Source organism: Bradysia coprophila, unplaced genomic scaffold (genome assembly GCF_014529535.1).
Source record: "Bradysia coprophila strain Holo2 unplaced genomic scaffold, BU_Bcop_v1 contig_232, whole genome shotgun sequence".
NCBI lineage: Eukaryota > Metazoa > Arthropoda > Insecta > Diptera > Sciaridae > Bradysia > Bradysia coprophila.
Genome location: NW_023503493.1, coordinates 2,517,866 through 2,532,901, shown reverse-complemented (window position 1 = coordinate 2,532,901; position 15,036 = coordinate 2,517,866). Strand labels below are relative to the sequence as shown.

The following is a 15,036-nucleotide window of genomic DNA, read 5'->3' as shown; positions in this document are numbered from 1 at the left end:
ACACTAAACATTTGTCGCCACATTCTTTGTAAAAAGGTAATGCTCAAAACAAACGAGACATTGAAAACATGTTTTGGTCCTAGTTTTCATTGGCAGATGCAGCAGTAGCGATTTTGAATAGAAAAAGTTCTAACTTCATTTGACACACCCTTTGTTGCAAATCGTCAATAAACAGGCCAATTTTCAAAATATCTGTTCGGCTTTACCAATGGCGGAGGTAATGCCATAATGAGGTAATGAATCAGATATGCAGTGGCACGAAAGTTCGCTATAAACGCCATGTCTCGCTTTCTTTAAGATCACAAAACCTGGGCCATGTGTTTTGTGATAGGCACAACATTTTGTGAAACACGAGCAAATCATAGTCAACCATTTAAAAAAAAGGTGTCATTAGCATCGAACTATTGTGCTAGGCCGCGCGTCTGAATGACATTACCTCCACACTATATTAACATCGGGCCCTACTTTCTATGTTTTAAGTGAATTTAAAATTTTTCAAACATTTTTCAGCTAATTTTCAGGATTCCTTATTTTCAGCCATTTTTTAACAATTTTTCAGGAACCCTCGCGTTTAGTGTGGTTTGTAGCGCTGCAAAAAATGGGTCGAATCCGATATTTCAAATTTTTGTGTGGGAATTCACATTCAAACGTTTACCGTTGTTTTTCACGAATAAGAGCCAGATTTTGCTAGGTTTGCATCTTTTATGGAGATTTATCGATTGGTATATTCATTTATGTACCGCTTCATCCAGCGCTTTCTACCATACCACTAAATCTTATATTCACCCAAAACTTGGGGTCCGTATCTTTTGCGCATTCAGTACATATGTTTGTTGTTTATATACCTTGGTCGAAATTGGGCAGGATTTAGTCGATATGTTGAATTTTAAAGGGATTCCTGACGCTCGCAACATTTTTTTTTCAATCGAAGATGAAATGTGGGTAAAAGACTTTAACGAATGCTAAGGGAAGTGTGGAAAAGTTTTAACTAAATTTAAAACAATTTTCTACTGGACTTACCGTGGTTTGAAGCTTTTTGTAAGAATTAGTAACCGACACCGCATTAAGAAAAATGGTTTTGCCAACATTCATTTTCCGGCGTCAGGCTCTTTATTTTTACTTAAGCTTTGTTCAAATCAAATCCAACAAGACGACGATAATGGGAATGTAATTTTAATTATTTTCTGTTGTATTTATCATCTTCCTCTTTCTCTCTCTCCCATAGAACTAAAAATTTATTTCAGAATGGAAGATCTTGGAAAAAACAATTTTCCTGACTAAGGTATGCAAGTGCCGTGTGGTAGCATGTTGGACGATTTTTTTTAAATGAATTTTAATGACACAAAAAACCGATCGTTGACTATATAAGAATATGATGCGTTCTTCTCCGTTCGGTATAAAAAATACTGGTTTTTGATTTTGTGATCGATTGCGATCAAGATGGTAGAAAATCAAAGTGACTTTTAATTTCTGCCACATATTTTCGCGTGTATTACCATCCAGCTATATTATTCCTGATAGTGACTGGTGTTTTGAAATTTATGAGCAAAACTGGCATTACCAATCGTTTTTGTGTGGTGTTCTTGAGACAGACAGGAGAGCCGTTGAACGCCAGATGCGGACTGACAAAATTCTTATAATTCAATTCTGTCTGTCAGTCGTTCTGTAAGGATTGTCTTGAGCGAAATTAGGGCAAGTAAGACAAACTAATGGCGAGGTAGCGTCAATATTAATACAGATGCACTGGTAATGAAAGTATATTAAATGTGAATTCGAGTGCAGCGCTTCACGTTCATGTTGCCATGTTCACCACACTGGGGCGCGTACAAGAAATGTAATGGTTTTTCTCAGTTAATTTTTAATGACAGTTCTCTCATTGTTTCACAGCCGAAATTGGTAATGAAACAATGAGAGAACTGTCATCAAAAGTCAACTGAGTGAAACATTTCTTGTTAGAGTTACCGAAAGCCGCCATGTTTTTTTTCGATAACATAATGGCAATCACCGTAACCTTCTCAATCACAACCTTGTGACTTGCCTCGGACAAAATCAGTCCGCACCGCGGCTGTCAAATCTACTATCATATTGCAATAAAGAAATTAATTTCCAGAGATTAATGGTAGGTTAGCGCAGGTTCGCACAAATAGATCTAACCAAGTGCTTGTTTAGCGATAATGTTTTTTTTCCTCCTTCTCTCTGCATTTTATAACATTTGTCGTAAAGTTTAATAAACATAAAAGTTAACAGCGCGGTGCATACCCATCATGTCGCTGAATCGATCTATTTAATTAAAAGCAATTTTTATGCCATACAAACGGTTGTTCTTAAAGAAACTATTAAATTGATTATCCTGTAATTATGTGCACAGCAAACGAGTTACAGAATCGTTAAAGGGGAAATTCTTCGGGTTCGTTTTTTTTATTATAAATTATTATAAAAGTATGGTTTTACCTTGCGATGGTTGGTCATAAATTTTAATATTTGATTGAAACTGTTGATATGAAAATAATTGTTAACTGTAAATTACAGAACACTCCCATTCCATTTAGTTCGCTTCCACAACCTACGTGAATTAAATCATAAACGTACAGAAATCTTGCGTTTTAAATTCACCAGAACAAACCATTCAACGCTGTCCATTTCCAACAATTCCTGTAAAAAGCGGTGTCACACTCGTACTTCATTATTTGTCACTCTAACTCTGTGTCATTGCTTTTTAAAAAGCTTTCGAGAGCTTTAAGCTTCTTTTGTATTCTGGAATATTCCACTTTTCCAATGGAATCCAAAATAAGTTGTTAAGAGCATTGGACCCTTTGCAAATTTGTAGCCTACATTCAGGCGGAAAAATATTTGGTTTTTCATGATTTATCTGAACAAAAATCTTTTTTTTTTGAAAAATTGACATGTGAGCAACACACTTCAAGCAAAAGTGATCATAGTTGACAGCTGTCAAATAGAGTACTATTTTGTATGAAATGGTTTTTTACAGTGTTTTACAGTTGTTTGACACACTGTCAAGTTTCAGTACCCTATTTACAGTACTACTCATGCTTGAAGTGCTTAGCTATGAGTCATAACTTAACACACTTGTTCGGCGAGTGATTTCACTGTCAGAAAATCAGAACATCGAAGCTCTCAATTGAAATGAAAAGCATCAAATCAAACTACCCGCGATTTGGGGTAAAGATACGAGACATTTGTACGAAATAAAGTCAGAATAAACTTGAACGCTGAACGGGTAGTCAGAACGGCGATGTCTGGCACTACGAGTGCGGGGAGAATATCCCTTCCAGTCACCAATGTTTCGTCGAAGGTACAATACGGCCAACCGGCAGATTACGTAAATTTACACAATCTGTAAATGTGGGCTATGTTATGACTCACACACCAATTTTTCCTTCAACACTTTTGGCGTGTTTAATGGTTTTTTTACCTTTTCAAAAAAAAAAAATTGGTTAAGAGATATCAAAAATCGAATATTTTTACGCCTAAATGTAGGCTACAAAGTTGGAAAGGGTCCATTGCTCTTAAAGCAAAATTTTGTATTGTCATTTTGGAAACTTTGGCATTATATATCGATAGAGTGGACGCTAGCCACTTAATAGCAATATAGACACGGATCGATGGAAACAAGATGTATTGACGCAAGTCAATACTCAGTGTGGTTATGGAGTTGGGTACGGCCCCGCAAAAAACTAGCTGAGAAAATGTGTGTAAAAACACTAAAGATCAGAGAAATTACGGATCCCGACTTTCATTTTTATCACGTTGCCATCATCTTTCAAGTGACTAATGTTGTTGCACCTGCTAAGTTTGTATAGAATCGAATTCACTTCACCACTAGCTGCAAGTTGACGCGAACGAATTCAATAAGTGTGTAACATAACGAAATTAAATTCACCTGACAGTGTGAATCCGAGCATATGTACCTGCGCATTACCTCCCGTGTTTAAATACTTTGGGTGAGATCTCGTAAGTTAGGAGTAGCAGCCAAAGTATGTGAACAAAACACTGAAGTTAACACCAATCTTCAGCGGACCACAAAAATGCGAAACGATGGTTTCGGGTGAATTTATGTGAAGCGCCATATTTTGCTCGGTACATACGTATATATGAAGGACTCAGTCATATAGACCAAGGCTGTAAACTTTGGGGAGGTTCGATTGATTACGCAGATCGGAGGTTACGCAGATCGTCATTTTATTAGATACGCGGGAACACACCACTTTTGAAGTTTTTACATACAAAAAAAATTCACCACATCGTCACGGCGACGAGAATCGTCAAAGACAGTGAATTTTTGTATGAAATCCGCCATGTTATCGTCAGCTTTAAATATGTCAATCAATCGACCAAATTGCATAGCTTTCGCAAGTTTGACATTTCAAAACAATTGGAAAACAAAAGAGTTTTGTGTTTAACCGTGGATTTACATAGCAACGTAAAAGTGACAGATGCAATGTTTTTTAAATACTGCAACCCGAAATTTCATTCATAAAATTAAAATTATGAATGAAATTTCGAGTTGCCGTATGAGAAAATTTTTGCATCTGTCACTTTTACGTTGCTATGTAAATCCACAGTAACTCGCGTCGATATGTGTAATCTACAGTTACGCTGTACTCCTGTAGGCTCTAAATTGTCTCATACAACTTTGACATGCAGTGTTACCAACTGAGTTGTTTCGAGCGAGCGATCTTGGCTAGATTTGGAAATTCCATCAACACTACAATCCCGAAGGAACAGGCGGGATTCCAAGAAAATCGCAGCTGTTGTGATCAAGTCCTTGCTCTTACAAATTTCATCGAACTTGGCTTCGAGAAAGGACTCAAAACTGGCGTGGTATTTCTGGACCTCTCGGCAGCATACGATACGGTTTGGAAGAAGGGACTACTAATGAAACTAAGCCGAGTGATCAAATGTAAGAAAACGCTAACTCTGATCTCGAACATGCTGAGTGACAGGTGTCTTCAAGTCGAAATCAACGATAAGATCAGCCGCAAACGCATACTCAATAATGGCCTGCCGCAAGGATCGGTCCTGTCGTGTGTTTTCTACTGTCTTTACACCAGCGATATCCCGAACACGAAATGGAGAAGGTTCATTTATGCTGACGATATTGCCCTTGCTGCTCAAGATAAAAAATTCGAGGACATAGAGAAAGCGCTCAGGTCAGACCTACAGAAAATGTCTTTCTATTTCGCCAAATGGAGACTGAAACCAAACGCAAGCAAAACCACATCGATCACGTTTCACTTGAACAATCACCAAGCGAATCGAAAGCTGAAACTGAGACTCAATGGAAGGAAAATTAAGCACGAAAAATACCCTCGATACCTCGGAGTTATCCTGGACCGCAGTCTGACTTACCGGCCACACCTTGAAGGTGCACGGAAAAAACTGAAAGCCAGAGTCAACATTGTGCAAAAGCTGACGGGAACAGCGTGGGGCTGTTCAGCGAAAACCTTGAGGATCACAACACAATCGATTATAATGTCGGTCGCTGATTACTGCTCGCCAGTTTGGATGAAGAGATGTCACACCAAACTCGTCGACAATGTTGCACTGAGATTGATCTGCGGGGCCGTACAATCGACTGAAGTGGAATGGTTGCGCATTCTTAGCAACATTGCGCCAGCACAAGTACTACGGGAAGAGTCGGCATTGAGGGAGGCCAGAAAAATTCAACTCAACCCAGAATTGCCTATCTTTGATGACTTGGAGTCGGCTCCTACTAACTTACGACTAAGATCACGTTCGCCATTCTGGGTTTTCTTCCGTAACGCAGACAGTCAAAACGATCGAATGACTCGGTGGAAAGTTTGGTGGAGCGATGTGACGGTGCACAACAAAGAGTTAATAGCCGACCCGACAATGGAGGTGGAAGGTTTCAACTTACCCCTTCGTACGTGGCTGCGTCTAAACCGTATCCGAACTGGGCAAGGATGTTGCGCTTTCCTGCTCCATAGATGGAACATAATCGAATCTCCACTTTGCCAGTGCGGCGAAGTGCAAACTATGAAACATTTGGTGGAGGAGTGCGTGATACACAGATTCCAAGGAAACATCGCGGAAACACATTCGGTAACGGCTGATGCGTTGACCTGGTTGAACGACTTGACGGTCGATATTTAAATTTCGAATTGTGATAAACTTTTGCAATATTTTCGTTAATTAATTTGTAAATATACCCAGTCATTTTCAAATAAAAAAAAGTGTTACCAACACACGTTCTTTTGTAACACAAAAATTCAACTTTGTCGCATATACCATTCCTTCAGGTATGTTCTGCGCTAATGATTAATGAAATGTGTCGTAAATATGATCACATGAATGTGAGGAACGTATTTCAACACTGCCAAAAATTCTATTGTAAATCGTACAGGTGTTCCAATGCAGCTAAATTGCGCTACGCTCGAATTCATCCGAAACTTGGGCGAAACTTGCTCCGCCGTTTTGAATATCATTCTGACCGTTTCTTCTTCTCAGTCAGTGATTTATACCTTTGGTCGTAACCATGTGGATAAAAGTATATAGAGCGGTTTTCGACATGTAATTATTGCATTGAATTGTCCCAGCGAAAAATTGCAACACAGAAAGTTCGCTTTAAACGTTCTAAGACCCGAGGGAAATTGTCCGAAGAATGTCGACATCATCATTAATTGTTGAGACATCGATTCGCATAATTAAAAATGATAATTTTTCATTCGTTAAATAAATCAAGTATTTTTGCAAAATCGTTTCTTTTCCCATTTGTTGCGGTTTTTGTTTTGCCTACCGCGCCATATTATAATGGAAGAGAAAACCAGATTGAGCGACGCATAATTGGTTTTCATATTACCCGTTACCGTCGATAAATTCCCATAATATTTATGGTCTAAAATGATAAAGACAAATAATAAGAACGCTAAATCTTAATATTACTAATATTCTTGTCACTGCAAATAAATCCTTTATACCAAACATAAAGTTTACAATAATGAACCTCAACAGTTGACTTAATTCGTTTCATATATTGAATCAGTCAAAAAAAAAACCTTAAAGGGTAAAAGTGACGCAAGTCCTTTATCTTACTTACAAAATAACTGATTTCGCTTAGGGTGACGCATTGTAATACGCAAACACGCAAACGTTTTATCAACAAAATTGACCCAAAAAATTTGTGAAAGAAAATTTTACAAAAAGAAATTGCGTCACAATCGGCAGATATTGAGGAAAGTATTGTTAGGAAAACGGTTAAAAAATGTACTGAAAGAATTTAAACGGAAGTAAGTCGAATCAACGCATTTTTTTGGTACAATTTTCTCTCTAAAACCTTTTCGGTCAATTTATTGTTGATGGACCGTTTGCATACAGGCGCAATACAGAATGTGTCACCCTCAGCGATATCAGTTATTTTTTGTAAGTAAGATAAAGGACTTGCGTCACCTTTACCCTTTAAGGCGTTTTTTGACTGATATCACCACTTTTGTAAGTATGTCATCTCAACAGCATCAAAAACTTGATGGAAATTAAAAAATTCTAGAGAATTTAGTCTGAATTCCAAAATCTAGAAACCAGGTGGAATGGAAGTTAGGTAGTGCCAGTGGAATAATGTGTCATCCCATAATTTAGGAACCAACCTTGGAACACCTCACTCATGTCGAAAATAACCCAAATCCATCAAAAAATCCCATGGAAGTTAGGAAGTGCCAAAGGAGTCATCTTTCATCCCAAAATTTAGGAACCAACCTTGGCACACCTTACTCATGTCGAAAATAAGCCAAATCCATCAAAAAATCCCATGGAAGTTAGGAAGTGCCAAAGGAGTCATCTTTCATACCAAAATTTAGGAACCAACCTTGGCACACCTCACTCATGTCGAAAATAACCCAAATCCATCAAAAAATCCCATGGAAGTTAGGAAGTGCCAGAGGAATCATCTGTCATCCCAAACCCAAACTTTAGGAACCAATATTGGAACACCTCACCCTTGTCCATTCCATTCCTATTTTTGGACCCTAATAATGGCCCTCTAACAAATACTTCAGAAAAATCTATAGAAACGTTTAGGAGTTGCTGGATCCATTTTCCCATAGGAACTAACTGACGTAGGTGATTTGCAATATCTGAACATCAATATTTCGAAGTTCAATATCTCGGCCAATTTTGAAGCTGCAGGAACGTGTGATAGATCGTTGAACTCGTATGGATTCCTAGATTCTAGATATAATACATATCATTGGTGGTCATTGGAGCCTAGGTGGAGAAGTCAAAAAGTTGCTGTAAATATGCTCCGCCGTTCCCACACATTTTTTAAAAACTTTTGTGTTAGTGGACTTGCGTCACGCCCGATTACTAACGTGCGGGCATGATCAACGCATATATCCAATCCAACCATTCTATGTTGCTGAACCATCAGTAGCATATATCTATATACAGATAGATGGGCATGGGCAGAGAGGAGAGCCTTACAATTCATTTCTTTTCTTCCCATCATCATCATCGTTATATTGAAAAACTTGTCAATTGCGATCATTCTTTTATGCACACATTTAACCATAAATAGCTCGATCGGATATTATTTATGCATTTGGAGGCTGTTTAATTTATTTATTTTCTTCTTCCATACTTAACTTCTTCTTCTCCTCGTTCTTCTCTTTTTTTTGTATTATTATGCTGCTGCGTTCTGTGTTTGCCTCCTCTTTAAATACAAAATGATTCGTATAGCAGAGCAGATCATCTTGTTGGATTTTTATAAAATATATAAAATTTTGTAAAAACCGTGATCTTCATTCCATCGAACTTTATAAATTATTAATCTTGTTTTCGGTCTTGAAATGTTTTCTTGTTTTTCATTTGCAACAAGAAGTAGAGGATGCGATGATCAAAAGAATATGCAGAGAAGAAAAAAATAAGAACAAGCCGATTGTGGTGCAGCAGCGGCCCCGTACGATATGATCACCTTCAACATACTACGCTCCCTAAACTACTGCAATGCTGGCGAAACATTGCTCTTGTTGGAATTTCTTATTTTCTTCCCTCGGCACACAAATAATTATTTCCCGCTCTGGTCATGTCCAACACTCAAATGAATCTACCTGGAAAATGACGTCACTTTTTTGCGAAAATTAAAAATGAGGACCCAGATCACACTGAACACTGAAGGTAACGCCAATTTCAGGCGGATTTAAAACATGCGAAACCCAAGTTTCGGGTGAATTTGAGAGCATATTACGCTCACATATTAGCGCTGACAATCTCTACTACAATTGATGGAATTTGTGGTGAATATAATCGTGGGGATCTTGGAATGTGGGGCGGGAGCTACAATAAAGTGATCCTCGAATTCACCATAAATTTGGATTCCGTGCGTTGTTTGGAACTTGCGTTACGTTCAGTGAGCGGCATATAATATTTTGGTCATGTCACACCTCTAAAAATTTTGGGTATAAATCACCCGATCACCTGCACGAAGGTGGTGTGCAGTGCCTTCTATCAGTAAATTCATTTATTGAATTTTAACAAAAATTCCTAAAAGTTACCGAAAATTTACCAAATTTAATTTTCGGTAAATTACAGTCTAGGATATAACAGACGTTCAACAATTACAATCCAATCGACGCTATTCATTCCACATGCATTAGCAACTTGACGACATTTACGTATGTATTTACGTACGTGTAAATCACATGTGGAATGAATAACGTCCATTGGATTGTAATTGTAATTGTTGAACTTCTTACATTTCTTACACCGTAAGTCAAATTGACTGGTTGATTTTCTTGCACTTTTCTCTCAATTGTTGCCATTCATTTTCTGCGTGATTTTATCGAGTTTTGTAGCTCCCACTCACAATTTATCTCTCAAAAGAGAAAATCGGATAAGAATTACCAAAGTTGTCGCCTTAGAACAAATCCGACAGCAAACCTAATAGCCCACGGTAATATTGAACGGAACTGAAGCGCAGAAAAAAGATGACTTGGTTGCGTTGCATTGACCATATAATATTATTCATTAGAAAACCAGCGCATAGCCAAAGAAAAACAAGATGCGCAGACAATGAAATTTAAAGAATTAAAAAAACCTGTTGCAAATTATGCTCAGTTTATACATTTGTCTGATAAATCTTGGCTACCATTATGGTCATCTCCATATACCTTCCTCTGTGGGACGGGATATTTATCGAACGCTGGTGACAAGTGTCCGTCAAAGTCAAAGGTATCAATTTTATGGAAGAACTGAGAAAAAAATAAAGAAACGAATTCGTTCCTCTGCTGGTTTAGTCATCATACAACACAATGTTGTACCGTTCTCAGTGTAAGATCAAATTTTATTCAAGAATTTTAAAGTTCTCTTATCAACAACCATAGCCCTGGATAGAATAGTAACAACACGGCATCATGAACCGAAGCGATAGCGGAGGTTTGTGACGCTAGTTCGACCTCCCTAAAAAAATGGGGAACGAACGGGACAACTAAGGAACCTATAAAAAAATTATGTTTAAACGGAAGTACTCTTCAATGCGAGTTCAACGAGTTATAGGTCATTACAAACGGTTAACTACATCCGGAGAAAACACTACTTGAAATTGAAGCATCTTCACAGATTTTCAGCTATTTCGCCATATTCGAGTCAATAGAAATGTTTCATGTGGGTTTGATATACGCGTTCACACAGACCCATCGGAACTTTTGCTAAAACTTACATTTATTCAATCTTATTCAATTTTTGTATTTAGGCCTATATGGCATGCCATGGCACATACAGAGTTGCCGTAAATTGGTAATCATAGAGTTTCATTGGCGAAAAACTTTTTCCGGCATTTCAAGAAAATGGCGGCCATCTTGAAATTTCGTATTTTTGAGATATTTTCGGCTATACGGCATGTTGAGAGTTGGGATAAAGTGTCGTTTGTAGAGCTTGCTTAACTCAAAGCATTACCCAAAACTTCCCAAACAACTGAACAAAAACCTCAAAAGAGGAAGAGGTGACGCTAGTACTGTAAAAGTTAAACTTCCAAAACATTTGATATCAGTTTTGGTGACATGACGCAACGTAATCGATTTTGACCAAGAAAATTTTAACAAGAAAATATGTCGACGAGAAGTTTCCAGATGAGATTTTACAACGAAAATTTTACAACAAAAAAAATGCGTCACAAGTGGCAGATGCTGACGAAACCGCTTATACGACAATAATCATCTGCCACTTTGTGACGCATTTTTTTTAAACTTTCGTTGTAAAATCTCATCGGTAAAGTTCTCGTCGAGAAGCGTCACCTCTTCCTTTTTTTTTGAGGTTTTTGTGGGATAGTAAATACTGGCAGGACCGCGTCAGTTTTCATATGCTACTGATTTTACCAACTTTGAAATTATGAGAACGAAGAAAAGATTCAGCCCGAAAAAGTTGCGCCCAGGCTAGAATTCTCACAATAAAATCCTGCAAATCATTGCGACAAAAGTGCAGAAAAGTGGATCACCATTTCGATACAACTGCAGGAACGTCAAATAAAATTGGTGTTGCCATAGCGAAACTGTTCGAAGAAAATCTTACTTATCGACAATGTCACCAAAACATCTCAATGACTGTCAATGTTGGTAAACAGTACAATCTGAAAAGAATTTAAGCGAGCGGCAGTTATAGGTATGTACACCTTACAAGTGAGTCACGTTGACGTGATAAAAAAATATTATCTGCACAAAACACTTCAATTTGTTTGTAAAAGTTCATCACAAGCGGAAATTGTTGGGTAAAATATTTGTTAAGCGAAGCGACAGTATTAAAATGAGCAAAAGCAAAAATTCTAGTTTTTAAAATTTGCTATCAAGGTAGTTGTAACCACCAAATAGATTGAACATCTTTGCTGGAGATGTTGAAATTGCACATGTATTTATTGCCCGCCCCATGCGTAAGTTGATCAGTACGTGGCAGTTTGCCAGCTGCAAAAATGATCCATTACCTGAAGGAATATTTTCGGTTCATTTCACGTGAATTCGTTTGTGGGAATCAACTTTGACATGGGCGGGTCAATGACATATCAGTTAAATATACACCGGCATTTCGGAGATGTAATTGAGAAGCTAAAGTTCACATGCGTATGTCAAACAGATTTACACTTACGCATACCCATCAACACATAAAAAGCTTAGTGTAACAGAGATGCAAGATTTTGACAGAGTAAACGAATGAAATTCTCTCACAAAATCGTGCATCTACTTTGCACTAAAGTGTTTATTCGTGCCGCACAAGCCATTCGACAGGCTGTTGTCATATTTTATGGTTGTAAAGTCTTATAGGCTTGTCACATCGTACGGTAAAAACGAATTTTGACAGGCCGACAACAACTGATCGTCATCGACAGAAGTAAACATAACCGCGATTTCAAAATGAGGTTGTGTTGGCTTATCTGTGGATGACGATTGACATTTGCACCCTCAATTTTTCATTTAAATATTCTGATTTGGCATGTCGCACTCAAGTTTCAACTAATACGTAAGTGACCAAACATTTATGGTATTTACTAACATTGCTGCAAATATCTTATGTAATGTGGCCTCACAGTCATCCTTTTTGCCTCCGTGTATGTGACAGTTGTCATTTCAAACAATGTGCTCTACTGTATGAAATGCCAACTGTTACTGTCATGTACTACCTTAGAGTAATTATACCTAGAGAGGAAATTGGTACGACGAAATATGGTCCCAACATCAGTTTGTATAAGATACACATTTCGTATAATTTTACACCAATACATGTATGCGTTTGCTTTGTATAGTTCAATTTGCCCTCTTAATTAAGAGGGCAAACACATATACCAATAAACATTTCGTATTTGATGTTGGGACCACATATTTTACGTAATTTTGTTCGAAATTTCCTCTCTAGGTATAATTACTCTTAGTGTACTACACGGAGGCAAAACGGAATGAAAACGGATGACTGTGAATTCAGAATTACTTTTGCTTCAGTCTACGATATTTTGGCGCAAAATTTAAATTGACTAAGTCGTATTCAAATTTTGGGCCAAAATGTCATCGACAGGAAACCCTTTATTTACTGGGAACATCGAAGACTTCCAAGCTTCTTTAAAGAAACTGCCAAATGTGTTTACTGTATCGCTATTATCGGAAAGAACTTTGTGACACTGTCAAATTCACTCGTGTATTTTGAGCAGCTTCTTCTGTCACTTCTTTTCAACAAGTGTCGCCTTCGGCTCGGATAAATAAACTCAACACTTGTCGAAAAGATCGGTTACCGAAGCTTGTTGCTCAAAAGCACACGAGTGAATTTGGTTTTATCTCAAAAATTGTTACCTCATAAATAATGAATTACTTTCGCAGCATCGAATGTAATCCACTAATCCAATCGCATTTTTTATGATTACATGACAACGGTGTATAATTTGGACAAAAAAAAACTTAATTTCATCTTTTATGTTTGTATTGACGATATAGCGTATAGAGATAAATGATGTGTATTAGAGCCACTCATGTTACGTGTATGTACAGCAACACCTTTAATTTGAATGAATGTGTCACTCTCTCGATTGGAGAGAAAACGGCAACCCGAAAAGTCGATAAACATTTCGTTAGACGAAAAACGCGCATAGATCCAACAAGTAAGAGTGAAAAGATAAAACAATTATTGTTCCAACGCAAATAGAACTTATTCGCATTCAAACCGTCCAGACAAAACGTTTTCCTCTTATCAAGCTCAAAGGTCAAAGCGCTTGAAGTACCTTTCAGAAACGGATGCTTAGTCATCTGTTATCAACAACGATTGGGAAAATAAGCGAATCCCACAAAATAGCATTCTCTTATTATAGAAAAATGTTACAACGAATGAAGTAAAAGATCTCGTTGCAAACAAACAAAACGCTTCAAACTAATGAAGTATCTTTACACGAATATAACCCGACACGTGCAGTCCAAACACCAGAGATAGAGACCTACACATCAATAAATTAATTCACTTCGAAAAGCCACTCTGTCCAGATACACTTTTTTATTGATTGATATAACTGAACTCATTTAGATTACACTGTTAGAGATCATGGCCCACGGTAGAATGGAGCCGTGACGCAAATCTACCGAACAAAAACCAAATTTTTCCATTTTTTTCAGTGAGGCGAGTGCATAGTTCTTGAAAAATGGTTGAAAAATGTGTGAAATTACAGTCCACAGTTACCAATCCACGCGTTTAGTGGTATGACTTGTAGCGCTGCATAAAAAAGCGGTCGAGTCCGATATTTTGAATTTTTGTGTGGGAATTCACAGTCAATCGTTGATATCTCCGTTGTTTTTGAATAATAAGAGACAGATTTTGCTTGGTTTGCATCTTTCTATGGAGTTTTATCGGTTGGCATACTCATTTATGTGAAATAGTTTTGAAACAAATTTTTACTCAACATTTCGATAAAACTCCATAAAGGATGCAAACCTAGCAAAATCTGGCTCTTATCCTTCAAAAACGACGGATATATCAACGTTTGAATGTCGATTCTCATACAAAAATTCAAAATATCGGATTCGACCGCTTTTTTATACAGCACTACAAACCATACCACTAAACGCGTGGATTGGTACGTTTGGACTGTAATTTCACACATTTTTTCAGCCAGTGGATCGTGTGCTAAAGGTTTGTTCCAAATAACTGTAAACGCGAACTTTGACAACCCGCCGAGCCACGACGATTTCATCCATAGACGACATAACATTTGCTTTTTGCTGAGGCGCCGCGTATACTTATAGTGACAACTTTCAAAAAATTTTACGTATTGAAGCTGTTTCGCGCTAATTTCGGTAGCTCATTTTTCATGACCAATTGTTTAGGTTATGTTGTCTATGGATGAAATTTGACAATTCGTATGGCCTTGGAACAGACCTGTTTTTCGGTTATTTCTCAACCATTTTTCAGGAACTGGGCGCCGATTCTCATGAATTTAAAAATTCGTAACTTGACAGCTGTCACCTTAAAAGTTACGAATCGTATGGACCACTCTTAGCATGAAGGTGACAACTGTCAAGTTATGAATTCTTACATTCACGAGAATTG

The 15,036-nt window shown here is 37.5% G+C and overlaps 1 long non-coding RNA gene across 1 annotated transcript; it reads right to left on the bottom strand.

Moving 5' to 3' along the window:
• Positions 1–1,266: 1,266 nt before the first annotated feature.
• Positions 1,267–15,036, bottom strand: LOC119075931. The gene is made up of 3 exons (XR_005087502.1): positions 14,903–15,036; positions 6,271–6,275; positions 1,267–1,277 (listed from the first exon to the last, which is right to left on the bottom strand). It is a non-coding gene; the product is annotated as an uncharacterized LOC119075931 (long non-coding RNA).